Source organism: Lissotriton vulgaris, chromosome 1_1 (genome assembly GCF_964263255.1).
Source record: "Lissotriton vulgaris chromosome 1_1, aLisVul1.2, whole genome shotgun sequence".
In the NCBI taxonomy this organism is placed as follows: Eukaryota; Metazoa; Chordata; class Amphibia; order Caudata; family Salamandridae; genus Lissotriton; species Lissotriton vulgaris.
The window spans coordinates 227,222,370-227,249,254 of record NC_141685.1 but is presented as its reverse complement, the minus strand read 5'-3'; the positions used below and the strand labels follow the sequence as shown (position 1 = coordinate 227,249,254).

At 43.6% G+C, this 26,885-nt stretch overlaps 1 long non-coding RNA gene across 1 annotated transcript in view; it reads left to right on the top strand.

Annotated features, from left to right (window-relative positions):
* Positions 1-26,885, top strand: part of LOC147741909 (uncharacterized) — a 79,592-nt gene that overhangs the window by 29,343 nt on the left and 23,364 nt on the right. The window contains exon 3 of the long non-coding RNA XR_015299442.1: positions 15,863-15,967. This is a non-coding gene — a long non-coding RNA (uncharacterized LOC147741909). The remainder of the gene's footprint in view (positions 1-15,862; positions 15,968-26,885) is intronic.

Below are 26,885 nucleotides of genomic sequence, written 5' to 3'. Positions count from 1 at the left end.
TATGGAAGATTGGATCTCTGATATAAGGATAGATAACCACAAAGAGACTGACCAACTGATCTTGATCAACGTCTATATTTCACCAAGTATTAGGGAGAAAAAACAGAAGTTCAACCACCTAATTCAGACCCTGTGTAACCTAGAGAGTAATTACAAAAGACCAGCCTGCCTAGTATCTGATGATTATAACACAAACCTTTTTCAAGAACTTCTGAAGTATATGTTGTACCATGGCCAGACATACTAGAACAAACAAAACCCACCGGCACAAAATATAGCAAACTTGGCGAATACATGGTGCTACAATTCCGTTCTCTGTGCTACACAATCTTGAATGGTCGTTTCCCTAAGGACAATCCACCGAACGGGACAAGATCAAATGGTCATATTCACTCCTTACTAAACTACACCATCTGTAACAAGGAAAATCCTCCCCCGATCAAGAATTATGCCATAATTGCTCGAGGTGACAGTGATCACCGTCCTCAAGTGATCACCATGTCATTCCACTTAGCACATCATGCCGCGACAAGTCAAACCTCAGGACGGTATTATACCGAAAATCTAAAGAGGCTGAAATGGTCAGATTCAATTATACCAGAAATAATGGGTAAATGTAGAGTCCTGCAAGACCTAAGGAATTCCAATGAATTCTCGCCAATCATAGCATGGGACATCTTCTCCGAGGACTGCTCAACAGATGAAATTAAGAAATTAAAATCAATATGTAACAGTACGCGTAGACAAGTTTGTAGGCACCCAGGGGAAGATCTGATACTCCATAAATTATAAGGTAGCCCAGAATGCACTTCGAAAAGCAATATTCCTTGAAAAAAATAAACGTTCTGAACAGTTTTGGCTAAAACTGATACATGCAGGTAGAAGCCATAACCCAAAAGCTTCCTGGTCACTCGTCAATTCCAAAACACACAAGCAAGGGGGACAAAGTAGCGCCAACATCTCTGAAGCCGAATGGGTATTCTATTTAACAACCCATTTTGAGGAACAAGATAAAGAAGTTGGTCCACCGGCAAAGTCCACGGTAATGGCCCAACAATGCCACTGTTGCCATCCATTAGGCACAATGGATGCAGACCCACAAAAGAAAAAAGCTGAATCAAACCTAAGGACGCCACCGGAAAGTAATATTAAAACCTCGCCCAGCCCCCAGAACCATCCCAACATGTACTTACAAACTTGGGAATTATCATGGAAAAAACAGTTCAAATTATAACTGAGGGTTGCTCAAATGGAGCCCTAGGGCCAAACGGCCTACCACAGGTGCTGTTTAAACAAGATACAGAATTCTGGGACCATCAACTGGCACCCCTCTTTTGCCACTGCTGGACCAACTTGATATTACCAGAATCGTGGCGTGGTGCCATCATACATCTATAAAGGAGGGAAGAGATCAGACCCGAAAAATGATAGGATGATCACTCTACTGGACGTAGAATCAAAATACTATACCAAACTGCTCCTTCAAGAGCTGGAGTATTGGGCAACAAAAATCATCTAATACCTTTTAACCAGACAGGATTTGTGCAAAAATCAGGCACCATAATAAATGTGCTTGCAATATCTGTCTTGTTGGACAATGCGGCTTCCTCAGGATTGTTAATGCATGGCTGCTTCGTGCACTTTAAGGCCGCCTTTGACCGCATACCCCGAAGTCTATTATGGCTCGAATTGAGGAAATGTGGGATTCCACCAATGCTTCTACGAGCAATAATTGCGCAAGGAAAATCAAAACATCACGCGGGTTTAAAGAAGGATGTGCGTTAGCGCCCCTTCTCTTCAATCTCTTCATCTCTGACTTGTCAGAGTCACTTGACAAAGTTAATTCTCATCCACCAAAGCTCGCCAGGGTAAGAATTAGTAATCTATTGTAAGCGTATGACGTAGTGCTGCTAAGCCACACCAGGGTTGGCCTGTAGAGACTCCTTGAACAATTGTCCCTTTACACCACTGGAAACAAACTGGAAATGAACCTAACAAAGACAACAGCAATCACCTTTGGGTCAAGGAAATACTGAGGTGGCGGTTGGCTGTACGAAGGCAAAAGTGTTGATAAAGCCATCTCATATAAGTATCTGGGGGTCCACATGGATAAAAAGGACTCATTCTCTAAACATAGAGATGAGGTAGAAGCCAAAGCTTTGATAATCCATGTGGCATTTAAGACCCGTGCCAGGCAACTGTCTGGGCCGAGCCTGACCCCACTCATAACTGGTATAAAGGCAAAAATCATCAATTGTCTCACTTACAGCCAGGAGATCATGCAAGAAAAAGACAACACCCTCGTGAATAAAACAACAACAAGAATATTCAAACAAGTATTGAGCATTCCAAAATCTTCATCTCCTGCCCAAATGCGTCTTGAGTTTGGCCTTCAAGACCATCAAGCAGTAAGGGCCGGAGCATTCATCAGGCTGTGTAATAAGTTGCGTACCTCCAGAGAAGCAAGCCTTGAGGCCCTTTTGTGGCAAGAAATCTCAGCTGGACAACTTGGTAGATCATATACAAGACTCCCTAAAAGTCCTGGACTCAGAAGAAATCTGGAGCTCGAATCCAACCGCAGCAGGCACTCAAAATCCACATGAAAAGGAACGTCCGCCTTTGGTCCTTCCATTCAGGCAGAGCCCAGTTGGCCCAACGTAAGCAAGCGTAGACAATTGTATCACAGTTTAAGCCAGGGATTATGGCCCCATACCTGTCATGTACTTACTCTGTGCTGTGGAAAAAAAGTTTCATGGCCCTCAGAATGGGCGAATGGCCATTCTTGTACCACCTGACGAGCTGGCAATGCGTAAACACCAACGTAATGTGCAGGGGTTGTAGGAGTAGCAAGGAAATGCATGCGGCATGTCTCTGTCCTACATTACTCGACGACCGAAAAATCATGTTAAAGAGCAAATGGAATAAACTGGGCATTCTCACGTGCCGACAAGCTATCATTGCTTTAATGAATCCAGACAATTCACTGCTCAACATCCGGTTCACCAAGTTTATGACAAGAGCAACAAGCATATTTATAATCAGAGAGAGCCAGCAAGCAAACAATAGCGAACCATAAAAGGAAGGATTAAGCACTCTGCTCCACTAAACAGCAATTGATCATAGCCTTTTCTCACATGCACCATTTCTTGCCCTCCTGTGCACCCCAGGAAAATTTAAACAATCATACGCAGGGACTTCACCATATTAATGGACCCGCGCTACCAGTGGTATTAATCACTCATTCTCAAAGACCAGGGTCTCGCTCTGTGGCCTTAGCAGATGTTAAATCAGAAGGGCCAACCATGGCCCCCTACCATTTTATAATTGCTCGTTATGAAGTTGCATTGTCCAGATTAAGTTAATACTTTACTTACAAAGATAGATGGCTAGGTCTTTTCTAATTATTTATGGACGAATCATATTTTTTAACCCACTGTGATGATACGAATGGACTAAATGGACGCTCCCAGGAAGATTCTCAGAGAAAAAAAAAATCAAAAATCTAAATAAATGTCTTAAGCTAAGACACAGCACCAAGATAAAATGTCTGTCTCTTGCACTTTGTGTAAATACTTTAGTAATATCGATACACGTTTTTATTATCATCGATAAATGTTTACCATTGTAATGATTTTTATTAATCAAACAATAAAGTTTTCTACTCACTTAGAAGTAATTGTGGGAGGGACAAGGGGAGTAGCTGGAAAATCTAGAATGTTTACTACTAATTACGAGGACTCAGGAAAGGTGTAGATATGGGTTTAGAGACTTGTTAAAAGGGTTTTAGGGAGAGACATGCCGTTTTATAAAAATTGGGCATAATATTTTATGGTACATGTTTTTAATTTAAACATAATTGTAATTTAATTTTTTCAAACATAACTAACAATACAGAAGATTTAGTCATTTTAAATACATAATGAATAAATATAAACATTTTAATTTGGGTGTGTTTTTTAAATATCTTTTTAGAAATATTTTTAAGTTAATATATTTACATCAATCAAACATGTAATTCAGAAATAAATTAATAGTGCAGTGACATTTTTTATTTTGTTCAAAATTAAAAATAAATATATAAAATTGATTAATATTAATATGCTGCATATTTTTATGTTTTACGGTTAATATACTATTTTCAATTTCCCTGTTCTTTACCATATGGAGATCTCTCCCCTGGTGGCGAGACCTCACCTTCATGCAAAAACTTCCCAATAGCGGCTTTGCATTCAGAAATTAGACTCAACCCTCCTCAGTTCTGGGGGTGGAAACATGTAAATCTATACTTTCTAGAGCAGTGATGCTTATCCTGTTGTCTAGGGACTCCTGGGGATCGGTGAAGTCTGCTCAGGGGGTTCTGCGACTGCTTAAAAAATATGAATATTAACAGATTAATAAAGTGTATATAATAAAAGAAGCATAATGTACAATTGAACATTTTTAAATGTGAAGGATGTTTGAAAATGGAGGCTAAAATTAGGTTAGTATCCTCAGATTGATTCGGGGGAGCTGTGCAGGTGCATCAAACAGAATATAGCATGGACGTTGAGTGTCCTCAACTTAATTTAGAAAAGCTCCAATCTTCCTAATATAATTAAAATTTAGATTTTTCGATAACGTTTTTTGTGAATTGAATGAAATATTTAATTATATGTATGTCTGTTTCAGTAAAGCTTGTGTCTGTATTGTTTGCAAATTATTTATGGGTTACTCCAGATGCACCTGTAGACGGCTCAAGAAGAGACGGAGGAACAACAAAACTCCAGTAACCCACTCCACCGTCAAAGCGTATGTCACTGCACACCACCTCCTCCTCAAAACCACGAAGAGAATGGCCCTCCATGGCAGCATAAACACCAATGCCCACAAAAGCAAAAAACTCTTTGCCATCGTCAAGGAGTTTGCAAATTCCAACAGTCAGACCACAGACGTCCCACCCTCCCTAGACCTCTGCAACAAACTTGGCACCTTTTTTCAACACAAGATCAAGCAGATCTCTGACAGCTTTGACACCTAAGCACCTCCCATCATACCCGCAAGCACTGCACCCAATGACAACACTGGACCCTGCTCACCACAGATGATACTCTCAAAACCATGAAGATCATCCACTCAAAGGCTCCCCCTGTCCCCTGCCAGCATCACACATAGTTGCCACCTCCATCATCCCCAAACTACCCGCACCATCAACTACTCCGTTGAGATTGCCACCTTCTCCGATAACTGGAAACACACCGAGATCAACCCCCTATTGAAAAAACCCTCTACTGACACACCATAAAAGCTTTAAACCCATCTGCCTCCTCCCCTTCCCAGCCAAGGTCATCGAGAAGGCCATCAATGCCCAACTCTCCAAGTTCATCAAAGCCAACCACACCCAGGACATCTCCCAATCTGGCTTTCAAAGCAACCATAGCACTGAGATCGACCTCCTTGCTGCCACAGACGACATCCATTTCCTCCTTGACTGGGGTGAAGCAGCAGCCCTCATCCTCCTGGATCTCTTGCCTGCCTTCGACACCATCTCCCACCCACCCTAAGCACATGATTCCATGACGTCAGCTTCCGTGACCACAGCAAGTCAGACTACCACCATTTCTCTCAGAACCCACAGAGATCAGCTGCAGAGTGCCCCAGGGATCCTGTCTCAGCCATACCCTCTTCAATTTCTCCATGGCCACACACAAAGCCATTGTCAGGAGCCACAGACTCTGTGCCTATGCTGATGACAACCAGTCAAGCCTCTCCCTCACCTACGAACCCACAGCTGCCAGAAACAACTTTCACAATGGTATGAAAGCCATCGCCACCTGGATGAGAGTTGCCTCAAGCTTAACTTGGGCAAGACCAAAGTCCTCCTCCTGGGGCCTATACCTTCTGCTTGGGATGACTCGTGGTGGCCAGCCATGCTAGGAACACACCCCACACCCAAGGACCACACACAAAACCTCTGCATCACACTCGACTTCTCACGCACAATGAATTACCAAACCAACGATGTCTCCTCATCATGCTACCATACACTTTGCCTGCTTTGAAAGACCTACAAATGGATCCCAACCGAATCCAGAAAGATGGTCACCATGCACTTGAACAGCAGACTTGACTACGTCAACACACTCTATGCAGGCGTCATCCAGAAACTACTCAGGAAACTACAGAATGATCAATCCGCCGCAGCTAGACTGGACCTCAACATCCCCTGCTGCAGCCACACCACTGAGTTCCTGCGAGAACTCCACAGGCTCCCAGTCAACAAAAGAGTTATTTTTACCCTCCCCACACACGCCTACAACGCCACCCAGGACCAGCATATCTGAACCGACACCTATCATTCCGCACCTCCAATCCACCGAAGTGTCCTTGTCCACAGTCCAATGCATCAGCATGACCAAGACCCGGACCGGAGGAAGATCCTTCACTTACCATTTAACAAAGACCTAAAACACCCTGCCTCTCCGCCTCAGGTAAGCCCAGTCGCTGACCCAATTCAGGAAGGATCTCTAGGCCCTGCTCTTTGACTGAACCCCAGAGCTCAAACGGATCAGCATCCCTACGCCCCCTTAGACCATTGAGACTCTCATGGTGAAGTAGCTTTATAAACCATGATTGATTGCTTGAAATTATCGAACATGCTTAGACAGGAGTCCCTGGCTTCCAGTAATGGCTCAGTGTGGGACCCCGGATCCCAACAATGATTCAATGGGAGTTCCTGTATTCCAACAGTGGCTCAGTGTGGATCCGTAGGTCGTTAAACGGTTAAGAATCACTGTTCTAGTGTCTTTAGACTTGGAAGTAGTCAATAGTTAAAAGTAGTAAGGATACTACGCTTAAGAGTAAATTTACACATAAAGATTTACTCAAGTGTTAAACTGCCTTTGTGAATAGGCCATATTGATTATAAGTAACTATTGCGAAAAGCAATATGCTTAGTAAAACAGTATTTAAACCATAGGCAAAGATTCGGAATTCATCAATATTTATTTCCCTATTAAACCCTCATTTAATACTTGCCCAAAAAAGTAAACTACGACTTGGCCCCCCTTTTAAACTTTATGAACAGAATTTCTCAAACCAAGCACATTTATGTATATGTGATTTAGTCATTTTCTAAGATTTCTGTATACAATTAAAATTAGAATAATAAGAAAATCCAGTAATGTAATGTAAATATGATGCCCGGGGGCATCTTGGCGTTACAGAGTTTATATTTGTAACAGAAACAGCCAATACGGGTAAAGCAAAGGGGTAAAGGTGCTTTTATGGATTCTGTATGAAAAGACAGGTTTCCAAGGCTTTTCTGAAGCTGAGTAGGGAAGGAGCTGTTTTAGAGCCAATGGCAAATTATTCCAGAGCATTGTAGTGGTCCTGTAAAACCCCAACCCCCCTCTCCATGTTCCTGGCAGAGCCGGAGCGTAATGAAAAGGGCATCAGCATTTAGCAAAATCCGGCGTCTATTCATAAGGCCTGATGTTAGAGTGAGGTAGAGGCTATTACATTAATCAGTCCTCATAAGGACCATAACCATGGTCACTGTTTTTAAAAGTTCTGGGGGCAGTTTTTTTTCGATTTTTCTTATCAACCTTTTAGAGCAAAGGGATGAAGATGTAATTTTATGAACTTTGAATTTCAGTTCACTGTCTAACATTTCTCCTAGGTTCTTAACCTTGGTTGAGGGTGTAGGTAGTGATTCCAGCTCAGGAGGCCACCAATATGGTGTCAGAGAGAGGGTTTATTGCTGAAGATGATGACCTCGTTCTTTGAGGCATTCTGCTTCAGGCACTTGCAATCCGGCCAGTTACTTACCTTGCTCATACATGAGCAGAATGCCTCACCTTGCTTGTTATCACTGTTAGTCAGTGACACCACAATTTGGGTGTCATCTGCATACAATGCCAAGGTAAAACCTTGACGTAAGTGGCATGGCATAACAAAGAGGTTAAAAAGTGTTGGGCTAAGTGCTGATCCCTGTGGAACTCCAAACAGTAGAGAAAACTGCACAGAAACAAAATCGCCCATGCCACATTTTTTTGTTGATTTGTCAGAAAAGATTTCAGGAGATCTATTGCTGTGCCTTTTATCCTCAGGTTAGCGTGAATGCGCTGACGGTGGGGAGTGGAGTGGAAGGAAGATGGCGGTGTAAAGCCACGAATGCGCAGACGCTCTCCCTGCTCTCCCTATCCCTCCATTTAGCGCCTTAGTGACTCCCTATTTGTGCCCCCCCACAGACAATATGTGTCACTCTACTAGCGGCTAACAGAGAAAACAGATAACACGCGGGCAATGATCTGACTATTTGGCAGGCAACTCAAGGACCTGGAGCAGAGCACTTTCTTCAAGGTCTGCTCCAACATTGCTGGCCATTTTACTGGCATTTTCACGTACTTGCCTACCTGTCGGTCTGCTGTAGCGAAGCCACAGGAGCCGCTGGAGTTGTCTGAACTGCGGGACACGAGCCACTGGACGCCTCTTGCTTCAGGGTCTGTGGTTGGCCCCGCAGGGATGGTGGGCTGCCTGGCTGGTTCTTGTATGTTCTACAACTGCCTCCCCGGCTACTCTCATTGTTCACTTCTCAGCTGTGGACCTGTGGGAGTCGCGGGATCCTCTTTCGGTGGTTTCCTTCCGCCCTGTTGATGGCTGCCTACTCTTTGATTCTCAAGGTGGTTTTCGTGAACCTGCTGCTTGTTGGAGCGGTATGTTCGCAGCGAGAAGCAGTGGAAGCAGCAAGTTTGGGGATGTTGTGGCACTTTACACTGAAAGTCTGCTCTGCTTTGATATTTTTTTAGATTCCTACATGTTGCTGAGACTTTGTTGAGACTTTGGGGGCACTTTCAAGCAATAGGAAAGGCTTTTTGTCTGCTTTGGCTACTCCTCTGGACTGGGATTCAGTCAAGTCTCTGCCACAGTCTACCTACACCAGACACTTGTTTTTTTTTTCTTTCCATCCTCCACTACAAGATCGGCGGATGTGTTGCAATTAGACCTTAAACCGAAGGGTCTCTCAAAGCCTCCGCTCTTGGTGGTTCTCCACTTCAGGCCCCTCCAGCTCTCTTATACGCCTCAACCCCCCTTAACTGCTTTTATAGTTTGACCTGCTTCCGCTATTTTCTCAGGGAAAAAATCTGCACAAGAAATGGGCTCACCACGTAATGTAAAAAACAAGGTACAACAAAATCCCCATACAGGCGGAACCAAGTGACGCACTTCATGTGGGGTATAGAGACAAAGAAAAGGAAAAGGCTACTGCGATAACCGGGAATAACTGGGTAAACAATACCGCTCCCTATGCAACTGGAGTGCCACAATTCACTGTAAATACTTCTCAAACAGCTACTGATAGCAGTGGTAGGCTTAAAGTGAAGGCTCAGCCCAGGCCTGGGTCACAAATAGGGACGTCTATCTAGAATTTACTGCAATCCGGCCACACAAACGAAATACTTTGTACATGTGGCTCGGAAAATTCCATTCCACGTCTTGTAATGGCCAAGGTGCTAAACACTGCAGTGCAGGGAAGTAGGAGCCGTGTCAGTCTTGCATTTGACAGTAATAATCGCAATAACAGCCTAATCAGCCTCGGCTCTCCTACAAATATTCAACTCTCTGATGCTACTACTCTTTCAACTGATCAGATTGACGGAGCCGACTGAGCAAATATAGGCGGAGCGGACGGTCTCGAGAATGATAAATGTACCAATCAGTATGATATGGCTGGGCGTGCTAATGGTATAGATACAGCAACAGCCACAGATACAACTGCTGGTCGTGGGGGTCTTATCAGCCAGGAATCAGAGGGTCCAACTAAACACACAGTGATTCATAGAGAATCTAACAGTAATATCTCAGTCCAAAATTTAAACACTCAGACTCCAATAGAGTCGGCGCCAGATCCAGAACAACGAGACCTGGTCCGGGATTCGGCATTCACCACAAAGAATGGATTTAATACCCCTAACGGGGTTAAGGCTCAGAAGAAAAATATGAATGTTAATATGCCTAAAAACCTCGAAGGAGGTAAATGGCGCGGACGAGGGGTAAAACAGCAAGTAACCGAGGCGATTAAAGGATGCAACTGTCAATGCTTCTAAGCCCAGGACTAGGATCAGTCCGCTTCGTAAGTGGGTGTTTTCTAAGGTAAAGGTCAAAACTATTATTTCTAGACTTTCAAACGCAAATCAATCTGTGACCTCCCCGATTGAAACATCTGATGGAAATTTTGGGGGCAATGGAGGTGGCCAGAGACAACCTTCATCGGCTCCTTTGGAGAAGCCTGACCCTCTACCTGGTAGTACTTCATCGACATCTTCAACATCTTCAGTCTTCTCTCCTGCTCTCCACCCCCAGGTGTTACCTCCGAATCTGTCACAAACAGGTGAAGATACTCCTCTTTCCAGCATTCTTTCGACTTTGAATCTTCAGAGAGCAGAAACCCAAGAATATTATCAGCAGTCTAAAATGAATAGCTCTGAAATAAAGCAAGCATTGGTGGAGGTTACATCCAAGGTCGCCCAACTTTCTTCCGAAGTTGCCGACTTACAACAACGAGTGATGGAGTTGGAAGATGCCAATACTTCTACAGTTAATTTTGTTAAAGCATAGGACTCTCAAATGTCAGGAATACAGTTCAGGATTGAAGATCTGGAAAATCGCAGGAGGCGACAGAACCTGCAAATTTTTGGAATTCCAGAGGGCAGAGAAGGCAGCGATCCACACGCTTTCATTGTTAATCTCCTTCAAAAGGCCCTCCCGACCTCGCAGATTGGGATATGGACACCCAAGTCCAAAGAGCACATAGACTACCACTGTCAATCTCAGCCTCCAGGGTAATTAATCTAAAACCAAATTAGCCCGTCCAATTTTGGTGTTCCTGGGTAATTTTAGGGCCCTTCCGCCAGCTCCTGTCAAAGTAGACACAATGACTATTTTCATGCGATCTGACTTATGCAAGGCGACTATACACAAACGGTGGAGGCTTCGCCAACTTATCGATCCCTTTAAGATTGTCTTGTCGCAGGTATTCTTGCAAGAGCCTGCACATCTAAAAGTAGTCAAGGATGGCAGACAATATTTTTTCTCAATGAGCAAGACGCCAAGCAAGCTCTGAGCAAATGGCAATCGGCTAGCAAGTAGTATTTATAGTCTTAAGCCCATTGCAGTAACTTTAAGAGAGGATGTTCTTGTGGAAATAGACTTTTACTTTTTGCATTATAATGGATACTATAATGGATACTCCTAAGAGACTTCCTCTCTTCCTTTCTTTATTCTCTTTTTCTCTTTTCTTTCTTTCTTATTCACAAGCACATATTGTTGTTTTTCCTAATGGTATGATTGACTTACAGAGTTGGGGACTGGGGTTCACGGGGGATGGGGGAATGGGGGGACGTCTTGGCAATGCTGTCACTATGGGACAGCAGGGAAAGGGCTGATTCCTTTTTCTAGCAACTGGGAGGGGGCGGGTGAAGGGTCAGGTAGGGATGGCTGCCTGGGGAGGAGGGGTGATGCAGCGGTAATTTCTCAATGTAAAACCCCTGCTACCTTTACTTACAGCTGAAAAGGTGTTGCGCCCTTATTACCATGTATTTCCTTCAGGAGACTTTAAATAAACATGAACAGTCAAAAATGCAATTATTATTTAAACCAATGAAGAGAGGTGTTGAGTATTTTTTTAACCCTTTTATCAATAGTAAAATATTAATCAGGTTAAAAAATTTGGAAAACAGGAAAAATAGCATTAATACAGAACATATTACAGTCTGCATATAAGCATCACATGTAGAAAAAAAAGTGGTGCAAATGTCAGTCAAAACTCTTAAAGAGTTTCGAGGAAAAAGAGTCTTACAAGGTTAATCAATATTTAGCAAAAATCTCCCATTAAGAGAAATAAATACAGAAGACAAATAAATCTTTTCAAACTAATTAATTAGTCAAAGCATAAACGTAGAATTTTGGCATCTAATTCTAGCCTAATCAGCTGCACTCTTTGCCTGTCTGTGTCTTTAGGAGCGAGCAGCCCCATCTTCACAGACCACAGAGGAATGTGATCTGCCTTGCCAAAAATATGACGTTCAAGGACTCTCTGAAAAAAATATGAGCAAGAAACCTCCCTCTCTCCTCAGTGCAATCTCCTTGCAAGGCTGCAGAAATCTCCTCCTGCGACATTCTCGTAACTAACCCATATGAATGAAGCAGAACCTAAGCCAAAGCCAAAGGAGCCTAGAAGCCAAAAGAGCCCAAAAGCCAACCACGCCTCTGAAGAGGTAATTATTTATACTCTAATTCTTGGCAGACTATACAAAAATGTTTCATAGTCAACAAAGCTTGTAACTGATTAGTCAGCCACGATGGCATGAGGTATCCCCATCCTGATCTCATTCTAAATTCTAGACTATACCAGTTTTAACAAAAGAAGCGCAAATGAGTAATACAATTATATGTTTCTGCAAAATTTACTAGGAAAAAATGTTTCAGTCTGATTTTCCTTCCTGTCATATCGTAGGCAGGTTTGATACTTTAACTAACACTGGTACATTGGCACAATTACAAGAATGTACAGTTCACACTGGCCTTGACTCCTTCATGTCTTGTGGCAAGCTGGCACAGGCTGTGCATGCTCTCTTCTCTTTAATGCAAGTCACAACCTTGCTGGATTCACAGGCAGCCATTTAATTGTAGGCCCAAAAACAAAACAAACACAAAAGAGTATTAATTTCAATCAGCCCATTATGTTTTTCCGATCTCCATACTAATATTCTTGTATTATTTTTCCCTAGCAAAAGCTAATAATTTAAAGCAGCTTTTCTCATTGTTTGTGTACAACATGCAAAATAAAAGTGTGCAACATAGCATTATTATACATTAGTGTAAATATTTAAAAGCGCACACAGTTAATGCAGCACACACCGCAACATGCTTAATGTGTTAGATAGCTTTTCATGCAAAAAAGCATTTAGCCCCATGTGTAGTCTTTGGTGCATTATTAATTCAAACACATTATAAAAATAGGTGTTATAAACTGAACATGTTTATCAAAATATGCAACAAGCCAAAGTCTTTTAAGACAGGGACAGGGGTATAGATTATAAGGAAACATGAGCTGGGAAGAGAGAACACATTCTATGATTATTCTCCACCACTAAAAAAGGTCACTCAAATCACAAGTTTTTCTCTACACTGCAAAAAGCACGTTAATTCAGCACAAGCATTTCAGACTGACTAGGCCTAATTTTCATATTTTCATCTGCCATGTGTTTTAACTTAGACCAAAATGTGCATCAATTTAAATGCAGTATGTCTGAAATACAAAAAAAGCAAAGCCTGAGTGCAGATGAAATCTGCTCCATAAGGGCTAAAAGCCACAGCTTTGAAAGGTCAAACACTGTTACTTATGCAGAGCAACTGACAGAGGAGCTTTCTGCATTGAGTACTTACAATCTGATCCCGATTTTGAATTTTTTACATTGTCTGAACTTAAGTGTCTGTGTTGGAATGTAGCAGGATTGAATCTAGCGGGGAAACAACGATTAGTAATGGAAGAGTTACTTACTTTTAAACCTCAGATGATAGAGTTGGCAGAGAAGCATATCGCTTATACAGACAAAGACTTCCTTAAACTCTTGGAATACGACCTCATGGTGTGCACATCACAAACAGTATCTATACGTGGGGTGGCTTTGTTAAAATCTAGATTCTGTCAGGCTACTGTCGTTTGCTCACTTGCAGATACTAGGGGGAGGTGAACAATTTCATTAATCTTGATCTACCGGAATACGCTCACAATATGTATGGTTTATGGCCCCAACACAGATCGCCCAGACGTTATACACCAAGTGAGCTCTGAGCTGCTGGAATGGTCTGGTGATAAGACAGTGATGGGCGACTTTAATTGCATAATGGATAGGATGATTGACACCACTAATGTTTCTGCTCGCGCTAAAATGTGTAAGACTAGAAATGCCATACATGAGCTCCGACATCTGCAGCAGTTGGAAGATTTTTGGAGGAGGCTACTCCCTAATGTCCCAGGATATACCTTTTTTCATCTCCCTATAAACCCTACTCTAGAATTGATATGATTTTAGCCAAATATTCTATCTTGGAAAACGCACTGGTGGCAGTTTGTCCTAAAATCACTTCCGATCAAATGCGCAAGCACCAATCAGGGATTTTACTTTCCCTAGACATCTTCATATTAATCTGGAATACATTGAGGTGATGCGTAAGGCACTCAGGGATTATATCAACATTAATATGGCTTCGGCATCAATTGCAATTGTATGGGACTGTTTAAAGGCTTATGTATGAAGTGAAGAGACCATCAGAACACAGCAGCATTGCTGCAAGAGACCAGGAGGCAAAAGAAAAGGTGAAAGCTTATGGGGATGACAGGAGACATGCCTCCACAGGGCACCTCAAGCAAGGAGACTAAGTGATAGTGCATCAACGGCTACTGAGAAAGTCTGACAGTCCATACTCCAAAGATCCGCTAATAGTAATGGAGGTCAAAGGGCCAATGATCACAGAGGAAGCAGGCCCGTACCGAATAACAAGAAATAGTTCTAATTTCAAAGGAGTGAAGACCATCGACGAAGATGGAGAGGACGCTTGTGGCACCAGAACCCTGCACTTGGACCTAGTGGAGGGGACAGAGACCGGACACCACTTCTGGTCAGGGAGTGGGGCAGGCACTAGACTGGATGAGGGCAGAGGGGACGGACGTGCATGTGGGCACAAGGCAAGAAAACAATAAAGAATCGAAGCATCACTTACCCGTCTCAGTGTGGGTCATTTCGATTGCCACGACAATTACTGACTGCCTATTATGCACATATGTTTGCGGAGGCGGGTGGTGGCCTCTACAACACTAGATCTACAGGTTCTATAAGTAGATTTTTAAACTCAGTCGCATGACTAGTAGTTTTTATCACTGGACTGTGCTCTGATCCAATTTTATGTGGAGTATCTCTTCTTCTGACCCCATACTATGGTGCTCTTTATTAATACTACGAAAACAAATTATGTGTTAATATGTTTTTTATCCAGAACTTTTTATGGCTAATGAACAAAATAATGTATTTTTGGATGATGATCATTGTAGCTAATTTAGAAGGGTGTTTTATATGTTAATCAGTCAAGCTATCCAGGCTGAAGAAGGCTGATAGCCAGAAACTGGTCGTTGGATGCTTGATTCCGGTCTAGGAAAGACATGGCTTGGTAGTTCGGGCTGGACTGTTCCCATGAGGCACAGGGTCAAGGCTGATTTGCATATAGCCATTGTCTGACCTAGGGTGGTATGGAGTGCAAAAAAACAATGGATTTAGGCCCAGATCTTTGTACTAGGGTGAATGTAAGACATTATTCTGCATTCTGTCCATCAACTGTGTTTTTTGCAATTTTCATATGTTAATCAACCACCCCATCTCCCAATATAGTTTATCCTGGCTCATCAGTGAAAGGAAAGTGGAGGGGTGAAGAGTATGTTACAGAAGGACCTAAAAATGCTGGAAGAAAAATTTATTTATTAAGCATAACTATTTTATTCGCCATACTCTGTTTTTGTAATTCCTTCTTTTCAGTTCATAGATCTGGATATTTAATGTCTTCTTCATATGTAACTTTCTCTGTCTCTCTTTATCTCACTTTCAAAAATGTTCTTGTTGTCTTTCAGCCTTCCTTCTCCTTAACCTGTAGGGAATCTTTCTTTGTCACACTTCCTTTATATCTTCCCATTTCTCACACTCATTTGAGGCTGACATATGTCTAATTTTGGTCTCCTTCTCTGCTCCACTCCAATCCACTCCACTGCCCTGCTGTGCCATCTCGCCCCCCCCCTCCCCTCTTCCCTCCTCTCCTCTCAACACCCCTGTAGGTGGAGCCCTTATATGTCACTTTTACAGCCCGGAATATGAGGAGACGATGCTCGAGAGATGTAATCCTAATATGAATAGGTGTGCAGACTACCGTATGGGGACACGTGAGTATTTTATTTATTTGAAAAGTTTATAAAGCACAAACAGTGACAGAAGGGCCTCTTGACACTGATTGATACAAGCTGACAATGTTGCAAAGACAAAAAGTCCCCAAATACTCAAAAGCAAGAATATTGTTTGAATAGCTCCATTTTTAAGTGTCCTAAATTTAGAATGGTTGGTTTGAGACCTAACCAGCGGAGGGAGTTGGTTCCAGCTGTGTGATCAGAAAAAGCTCTGCAATACACTTGTTCTTAGGAAATAAACTTATTAAGTACACTGTGACATAGACTTCTCAATCAGATCATCAACATCAGTTCAAAACAATGCCAGAAGTGACATCCTGCTCCCTTTGCAGGATTGGTCACATGTCACACCCACAGCTACACCACAAATTACAATTTGTTGCTAGGAGGGCAAGGACTTGGACCTCTTCCATTGCCCCAAGCAAGAAATACCAATGGCAGTAACATGGATATGAAAGGTAGGGCGAGTGGTTGGAGTTGCTACCATGAACTACCCCTAATTGAAATCTGTGTATCTAACAATTACACTAAGGGGCTCATTAGTATGGCGGACGGAGCCCGCCCGGCAGAGCCCCAGGAAACTGGACCGCCCGCAATGCGTGTGGCGGTCCCGCACCAACAATTAGGATGCGCCCGCCACACTGGCGGGCGGAGCTGAAAGCACCGCCCTTTGCAATGCCACAAATGCAAGTTGTGCGTTTCAATGCACAATGTGACAGGCACCGCGCGGTGCCAGCCACGTTGTACATTGAAAGCACCGCCCGCCACAATGCCACAAATGCAAGTTGTGCGTTTCAATGCACAACGTGACAGGCATTGAAATGCAGGGGTGGTACCATAGGTACCCCCGATGTGCACCCCCCACCCCCCAGAATCCCTGGGGGCTCGCTACGGGCCCTCATATTTGAAGAGCGCATGCCTTTCCGTTGCGGCGTTGCCGCCATGGAAGGCATTCCATCACCATGAGGCTAACATGGATGGCGGTACCTGCAGGGCACAGCCACCATATTCCTGGGTTTTTCCAGCCGGTAGGCAATCGGGCGGCCCGATTGCCTACCAGGGGAAAGCTGGCGGACGGTCTTCCCGTCCGCCATGTAATGTTGCGGGGGAATTTATATGCGGGCGTTGGTTTTTGGCTGGCTGATTGCCACCGTAATATGGGTGTTGGCGATCTGCCCACAAACTTAATTACCCCCTAAGGCTCTCATTCCACGAGGTCTGGAGGAGTATGACTCAATTAGATACCACTCTGAGTACCCTGGTAGTTCTGAGCTTCATTTTACTACATCTGAAAATACTGGGCCTTTAAATTCCTTGATCCACTGGAAACAGAGCCTTATGTGATGCTATATGGGCTGCAACAACTCCTGCCCCCAGCCCATGTCCTCCCATTTCATGGTGCATGCAACACACACATAAATACACAAGCATTGCCATAGCCAATAGGTATTGCCTTTGGGACCTTATAGGTGTTTAGCCATGCAACAATTAATGTATTGTGCTGGATAACTAAACACTTATAAGGTCCCAAAGGCGAGACCTATTGTCTATGCCAATGCTTGTTTTTACAGATATTTCGGTTCCTCATGCCCTGGCTCTCTCTCCCTGCTGATTTTCTCTCTGGTTTTCACCCACACTAAAGTAAACTGTTCCAGTAAAGGTGCCTGATCTCAGCGACAGAGAGCCAAGAAGCTTCCAACAGATGGCAGTGCTATAGAAATCAACAAGTATACACATTGAATGCGCTGCACACAAGCCAACCTTACACACAACCTCTAGAGAAACTTGTAGTCTCACAGAAGCATACATCGATGTAGCCACACACTGGTCGCCACACAGATCCCATTACACACCAGAGAAGCTCAATGTCTCTGATATCCACCACACACTCCAGCACACACGAAGCATCCAGGACAACACGATTCTCTCAGACCAGCTAAATATTAACACAGCCACATACAGACCCCCACAGTGCTAAACAAAAACTCACAGAATACAAAACACAAACTCCACAGACGCTCATGAGGCAACATATCTGACACACAGGCCGCCACCCTTCATAGGCCTGTGAAAGAACACACCACCCATCCCACACAACCTCAATACAATCCCTTAAAGTCTTGTGTAATGCACACACAGACCTGCGGTTGAACCAGCATGTCAGCCACCTTGAGTCCTCCATTTGTGTATGGAAGAACAAAAACAACTTTGCCCAACACAAGAGTGCCTTTTGTAACTCACAAACAGACCTACAAGGGCATTACAGCCACATGGACAACTCCATATGCTTACAGAGAACGCCGATCAGAACAACCTCTACCCAACAACCGACTGTCTTGTGTAACCCACATAAAGTCATACAACAGAATTATTTCCACATGGACACCTCCCTATGCTGCTGGACAAAAACACAATCCGGATAACACAACCTGTAGGCAACCCAAAAGGCATGTGTACAACCCACACACATACTCACACAGTCACTCAGTTCTGCAGTCACATGGAGACTTGAACGGATCTGCACAAGCAAACATTACTGTGTGCAAACACAAGCAACCGTACACAATTAGTTTATGGTCTTCCTTCAAGCAGTACTTGTGTCATTATGCAAACACTATAACATCACAGACAAACCAGGCTTCCAGCACTGTGTACTACCTCAAAATGAGTGCTACCCACTCTGTTCGACACAACCCTACATGGATGGATGAAAACCAGGACTGCAACTCCCAGAATGCTAAATGTACATGATGAACCCTATTGCCCTATATCTCCACAGCAAACGCTCCTGTGTGCACCACAAAGAAGCACAGAGGTTCAATGGAATGCAGATACAAGCACTGTGGGGTGTTTGTGGCATAGCGAGCTTTAGAAAGGGTGGGACTCATTTATGGGAAATGACGCATCGCTGCGTGAAAGCAGCGATACGTCACTTCTCAGTGCGCATTCCTTGCGACATTCCTGATGTGTCATATTTAATGTATGACGCATCATGTCGCAAGGAGTTACAGATACGTCAGTATTTCTGACGTATCAGTAAGCGCAAAAGTGACGCATTGCTGGAGTGTGTCACAAAAGTGACGCAACTCCAGCAATGCGTCCTTTCACATGGGGTAAGCCCCATGTGAAAGGGTGTGTGTCAGTCTTACGCCTGCTGTGAGGCAGGCGCAAGATTTTGACGCAACGACCTCCTAAAAGTGACGCTGTGAAATCTCATAGATTTCATTGAGTCTCTTCTACGACCCTTCCTTGCGTCAATACGTCCCTTTTGCATACATTATACCTGGCGCAGGTATAAAATGGCGTGGGGGTTTACAAAGTGACGCATCTACCTAGATGCGTCACTTTGTAAATGTGGCACAACAAGGTGCATTTTTTACGGCACTGGTGCGTCACAAAAAGTGACGCACCGACGGCGTAAAAGTGACGCACAGCCTCATAAATGAGGCCCGTTGTGTTTAGAGAAGGTGTGTACATATGGCGTAACGGGAGTCCGTCCAAAAGGATGTGACTCAAAAGTCCATACACGAGTAAGGCAGTGGGGATGAGTCAGTAGCAGCACTGCACTCCTTCAATAACTACTGCACATGCCTGTCTTCAAAAACACATTACTTCGAGTAACAGTAGCTTTGCCAAATAAAACCTGATATAGATTCCCGTATTTTGCACACGTAAATCTATCTGCAAGGCCACTGTAATTAAATGGCCGGTGAGCACCAAAATATGTGGCCGTGTTGATTAAATTATGCACAAACAAAAGGCAATATTACAGTGCTTTGTCTGTATGCTAACTGTCGTGCTGCAAATCTTTTATACACATATTGTTTTAAAAGTACAGGTTCAGCATAAACCATTCAAAAGCTATAGGAGGGCATCTGTAGATGGTCTGTTTGTGGCATGACCAGCTTTAGAAAGGGTGTGTACATTCAGCGTGACTAAAAAATGCACCTAAAAAATCCATACACGGGTATTATGGTGGGTAGACCGGGTCAGTAATACCACTGCACACCTTCATTAACTTCTGCACATGCCTGTATTTAAAAACACATTACTTACCGGTAACAGTAGCTTTGCCATATAAATCAGGATATAGATTCCCATACAATGCACACATAAATCTATCTGCAAAGCCATATAAAAATATAAAAGTCATTATGTATATATAAATATTAAGTGCTTCGTACACAATAAAAGGTTACTAAGTACAACTAAAGCATACAACATGTTTGCCAAACTCGTACATTGCAAGTTTGGACCTTTAACAATATCCCACATCTATTTCTACAGTTTGTGTCATTTATGGTATGCAGGCTAAACAGAAAACACGCAATATGAATCTGCTGCCTAATAAAAACACATGCACCTCTTCTTTTACAAATTAAACAGTGGGAAAGCAGCTGTAGCTAAAACACGATTAACATTTAATTATATGCTCTGTGTTAACCAAAGTAACAAAACAAATATACAGTATGAAGAGATTTTGTAATTAAAAGACCCACAATTCCTTTGTTACAAATTTACCAGTAAAAGACCGGCTGTAGCTACATGTTTACAGCTCCACACAAACAACATTTGTAGCGTTAAATAAAAGCTGAATACATTCGTTAAATTTCGCTCAAAACTTAGCTTTTATAAAATAGTTTGTAAACTATGTAAATATAATGGAATAGATAAACATATGTTTGGGGGAAAAAAGCAGACATAGAGTCTGCCATACTGTGATGTTTCGGTGTAAAATCCTACACTTCAGAAAGGAAACCAGGACAGGCTAATTAAGGGCAAAGAGCTGAGCGAGACAGATTGTAATCTATTCGTCTGCAGCATCTGTGGGATGCAAATCAACCACAGCAGGATCTTCAAGCAAGCCGGGCCGAAGACGGCTGTAATGCCAGAAACCGGTCCCCGGAAGCTTGTTTCCTTTCCAGTAAAAGAAATGGCTTGGTAGTTTGATCTGCCCTGTTCCCATGATGCACTGGGCCGGGACAGACTAATATGCATGTAGCCAGGTTCTGAGCTGGGATGGTGCAGTGAGCTAAAAAACGGTGATGGATCAAGCCCTGATCTGTTGACTGGGTAGGAGTGTTCTGCCTAATTCAGATACTCTCTCCATCACCAGCCCCTTTTCTGAATCGTTTTGTCCACCGTAAGCGTGGAAGGGTATGCTCAGATGTGAGTCCCTTGCTCACTGCACCATCAGGATTCAAGCAAGCTGGGCCGAAGACGGCTGTAATGCCAGAAACCGGTCCCCGGAAGCTTGTTTCCTTTCCAGTAAAAGAATTGGCTTGGTAATTTGGTCTGCCCTGTTCCCATGATGCACTGGGCCGGGGACAGACTAATTTGCATATAGCCAGGTTCTGAGCTGCGATGGTGCAGTGAGCTAAAAAACGGTGATGGATCAAGCCCTGATCTGTTGACTGGGTAGGAGTGTTCTGCTTAATTCCGATACTCTGTCCATCACCACCCCCTTTTCTGAATCGTTTTGTCCACCATAAGCGTGGAAGGGTATGCTCAGATGTGAGTCCCTTGCTCACTGCACCATCAGGATTCAAGCAAGCCGGGCAGAAGACGGTTGTAATGCCAGAAACCGGTCCCCGGAAGCTTGGTTCCTTTCCATTAAAAGAATTGGCTTGGTAGTTTGGTCTGCCCTGTTCCCATGATGCACTGGGCCGGGGACAGACTAATTTGGATGTAGCCAGGTTCTGAGCTGGGATGTGCAGTGAGCTAAAAAACAGTGATGGATCAAGCCCTGATCTTTTGACTGGGTAGGAGTGTTCTGCTTAATTCAGATACTCTGTCCATCACCACCCCCTTTTCTGAATCGTTTTGTCCACCATAAGCGTGGAAGGGTATGCTCAGATGTGAGTCCCTTACTCACGTCACTATCTGAATTCACGCAAGTCGGGCCGAAGACGTCTGTAATGCCAGAAACCGGTCCCCGGAAGCTTGTTTCTTTTCCAGTAAAAGAATTGGCTTGGTAGTTTGGTCTGCCCTGTTCCCATGATGCACTGGGCCGGGGACAGACTAATTTGCATGTAGCCAGGTTCTGAGCTGGGATGGTGCAGTGAGCTAAAAAACGGTGATGGATCAAGCCCTGATCTGTTGACTGCGTAGGAGTGTTCTGCTTAATTCAGATACTCTGTCCATCACCACCCCCTTTTCTGAACTGTTTTGTCCACCATAAGCGTGGAAGGGTATGCTCAGATGTGAGTCCCTTGCTCACTGACCCATCAGGATTCAAGCAAGCCGGGCCGAAGACGGCTGTAATGCCAGAAACCGGTCCCCGGAAGCTTGTTTCCTTTCCAGTAAAAGAATTGGCTTGGTAGTTTGGTCTGCCCTGTTCCCATGATGCACTGGGCCAGGGACAGACTAATTTGCATGTAGCCAGGTTCTGAGCTGTGATGGTGCAGTGAGCTAAAAAACGGTGATGGATCAAGCCCTGATCTCTTGACTGGGTACGAGTGTTCTGCTTAATTCAGATACTCTGTACATCACCACCCCCTTTTCTGAAGCGTAACAGAAGTGACGCAACGGCAGCGCAAAGTGCCACAGGTCCGACATAAATCTGCCACATTTTACTTACCGGTAACAGTATCTTTGCCACATAAATCATGATATAGATTCCCGTACATTGCACACGTAAATCTATCCGCAAAGCCACTAAAAATATATAGCTGCCGAGCAGCAACATATGTGGCCAGGGTAACTGAATCATGCTAATAAAAAGGCGATGTTATAGTGCCTTGTCTGTATGCTAAATGGTCACTCTACAAAACTCTCAAACCAAATAATTTTCAAAGTACAGATTCTACTTCAACTATTCACAAGCACTAGTACGGCGGCAGGAGCTACGAATTACTGAGACACACCAAAACAATTTATAGCGTAGCTCCACTTAACTTAATTATCACTTATTATTTGTATAAAAATATTAAGTGCTTTGTTCACAATAAAAGGGTTGCTAAGTATAACTAAACCCAAAAACATATTTGCCAAACTCGTATGTTTCGAGTTTGGCCCTTTAACAATATCCCACTCTTATTTCTACAGCTTTTGAACAGATAAACTCTCAAAAACATTTTGTGTAAAGCTGCCACATAATAAAAGCCCCAGAAAGCCTTTTTTGACAAATTAAGCACTTGAAATGGTGATCAAAAGGCACACATAACAGAATAAAAGTCACAGAAAGCAAACAAAATTACATGTTTCGTCTCCCCACCTCCCCCACAATCACCACCTTGTGATGCTGTAAGCTGGTAAATGTACATAACAAACCTTATTGCCTAATTTCTCCACAGCATAAGCCCATGTGTGCACCACAAGGTAGCACAGTGCACAGGGGCTCACTGGAATGCAAATACAAGCACTGTGCTCGGTTTATGGCATAGTAAGCTTTAGAAATGGTGTGTACATACAGCGTAACTAGCGTATGTCCAAAAGGATGTGGCTCAAAAAACTGTACACTGGTAATGCGGTGGGGGGACTGGTCAGTAGCAGTACTGCACACCTTCATTAACTACTACACATGCCTGCCTTCAAAAATACATTGCTTACCTCTAACAGTAGCTTTGCTAAATATATTAATGTACATTCGCGTAAATTGTACACATAAATCTAAATGCAAGACAACTAAAATTACTTGGCAAAAAACTCACCAAAATATATGGCAGTGCTGACTAAATTGTACGCAACAATAAGGCAGATTTAGGGTGCCTTGTCTGTATGCTGAGGGTTCACGCTACAAATCTTTAATACACATATCTTTTTCAAAGGACACCTTCTGCTTAAACCATTCATAAGCACTAAAAGGGTGACAATAGCTACGTATTGCCTACTACACACAACAGAAATGTAAGCGTAGCTCCACCTAAGTTAATATTTAGCCATTATGTGTATATAAATATTAAGTGTTTCTTCCGCAATAAAAGTGTACTAAGTACAACTAAACAATAAAACATGTTTGCCAAACTTGTAAGTTGCAAGTTTGGGCCTTTAACAACATCCTACCCTTATTTCTACAGTTTGTCTCATTTATGTTATGCAGGGTAAACAAAAAACATGCTATGTGAATCTGCCGCCTAATGAAAACGCATGCATTGCTCGTCTTACAAATTAAAAAGAGGGAAAGCAGCTGTAACTAAAATACTATTAACATTTAAATTATATGCTCTGTGTTATGCAAAGTAACACAATACATATACAGTATCAAGAGATTTTGTAAGAAAAATACCCACAATTCTTTAGTTACAAATCAACCACTAAAGAATGCCTTTAACTACATGTTTGCAGCTACACACAAACAAAATTTATAGCGTTAAATAAAAGCAAAACCTATTGGTTAAATTACACTCAAAACTTAGCATTTTTTTAAAATTGTTTTCATAGGGCGTTTGTTACTGTGTTAATATAAAAAATAATAAAAAACAAACATGTGTACAGCTGGCGCAAGCTAAAAGCACTGAAACCTCTTTCGTTTTTAGTCTCTAAATTAAAAAAAAGATACTCATTTCATTTTCAATCTTTATTTCGACCATTTGGTCATAAAAGATACACATAAATTAAAAATCACATGATTGTGTCAGATATAATAAAACATCAGTGCATGATTTAAGATCCACATGTTAAAAGTAAAACAGTTCATCAATCTACCCAGCATTTTTTAAAATACGATTACGTGTATACCACACATTTGTAAAAAATTTGGCAAGAGCAAAGACAATTGGGCCGGAAACATCACTTTTTAAAATCCTGTACATAGGCATATATTCCCTGCCACCCAAGTTCTTGATCAAAGGCAGCAGCCAGTACTTTCTGGCTGCCGCGTATGCTGGGCAGAAAAAAATCACATGCAGATCATTTTCCTCCTTGTCAACGCAAAGGGGACAGTACTTAGTAGAAGGGACCTGCGTCCAGGTACTAGAAAAGGAGCGCAAAGGCAGTGTCCCGTATCTCCACTGGAGAAATAACTTTCTAGTGAGAACGGGATATATGGGATCAAAAGCCTTTTCAAATGCGTAAAGGTCCTTATTTTGCAGGAATTTAGAGGAAAGGGACCCCTCTGTCTGGGTAGCTAAAGCCCTTTCCCTTTTATGTTCGTGATACAGATTCGCCAGGGATCTCTTAGAGATTCCGGGTGCTGTATCTGCAGGTTTGGTCCATAATTCGGGGAGCCCCAGATCTGTGCAAACTGACTGGATATTTTGGATCCAGGGGATACTGAGCGCCTTGGGGTGTTTCAATATTTCGGCCAGTTCCGCCCTATAGTCGGCGAGATCGTCACTGCTCCAAAGCCTGCGCCAGAAGGCTATGGGTCTTAGACTTATCTCGTCGGCGAGAGGCCGTAGCCCTAAATCAAGCCTCAGGGGGAGAAGTGGGGTACTGGGAGGAAGTGCGGTAATTTGCCTTACGAATCTGTTTTCCGTGGCTGACAGATTCCGACATGGAGTATGGCCCCACAATTCAGCCCCGTACAAGATCGCCCCCCTGGCTTGTGCTTTGTATATCTGAATTAGGGCCCCCAATGGACGATAAGTCGAGCCGGTCATCATCCGGGAAATACCCCCAGAAATTTGCACTAATTTAAGGTTGGCTCTGGTTTGATGGGTCCCCCAGGTCATATTTTCATTGAGTGTCACGCCGAGATATTCAAACGTGGCTACTCTTTCCAGCCGTGTTGCTCCCAGGAGTGGATTCGGGCGTTGTTTTGGGCTTGGATTCAATACCATGTATTTGGTTTTCATGGCATTGATTTCCAGTCCTCTATCCTGGCAGAAGGCCACAAAGGCATCGAGTATCCTTTGAATGCCCATGGGAGTTTTGGATACCAACAGCGTGTCGTCCGCAAACATTATTGCGGGCACACTGTTGCCATTTAGTTTAGGGACATCTGTGTGGTCAGTGGCGTTCAGATGAGCGACTACCCCGTTGACAAAGAGGCAAAACAGGGTCGGCGCCAGCACACAACCCTGTCTTACCCCCCTGCCCACGGGGAATCTCTCAGTCAACTCCCCCGACCTCCCACACCTTACCTGGGCATAATTGTTGTGGTGCAGCCTCTGTAGGGTCAGTAAGATGTCTGGTGGTACGCCCATCCCTGCCAGAATGTCCCAAAGTTTCCCCCTGGGCACGAGGTCGAAGGCGGCTCGTAGGTCCACGAATATCGTGTACAAACTGCCACCCTCGAACCTCACTGTCTTCCAGTAGACCAGGTTCAATCTGAAGACCTGGTCCACAGTCGATACCCCTTTCCTAAAGCCTGCCTGGTATGGACTGAGGGCACCTACCTCCTCTATCCATTCCTGAAGCCTGTTCAGGAGGACCCTGCCGAACAACTTCTGCGCTACATCGATGAGACTAATTGGTCTGTAGTTGGCTGGGAGGAGGGGGGATCCCTTTTTGTAAATCGGGACCACCTCAGCCCCCAGCCAAGTACTAGGGATTTCCATCCCACCAAGAATGCCATTAAAGAGAGCAGCGAGGTAGGGCGCCCAGACGGTGGGCTCCTGCTTGTACAGGTCTCCCGGTAGCCCGTCCAGCCCAGGGGCCTTCCCTGAGGCCAAGCCTGAAATGGCAGCAGTGACCTCACTCAGTGTTATTTGATCCGCCTGGGAGCCCTGCCCCACTGGTTCGATCACCGCAGGGAGTTCTCCGGGCTCAGCGCTGTATAAGGACTGGAAGTGGGCCTGCCACACTCCAGGAGCTATGTTGGGCTCCACAGCCGAGTGTAAGCTCCCTGATCCCCCATTCACCATTCTCCAAAACAGGCGTTGGTCTTGCACTGCTAGGGCCTTGGTGAGTTCTTCCCACTGGCTTTCCTCCCATTCTATTTTAGCATGAGCAAGGAGTTTCTTGTAAGCATGCCTGCATTGCTTAAGGCGTTCCCCTCCTTTACCCTCCTTTA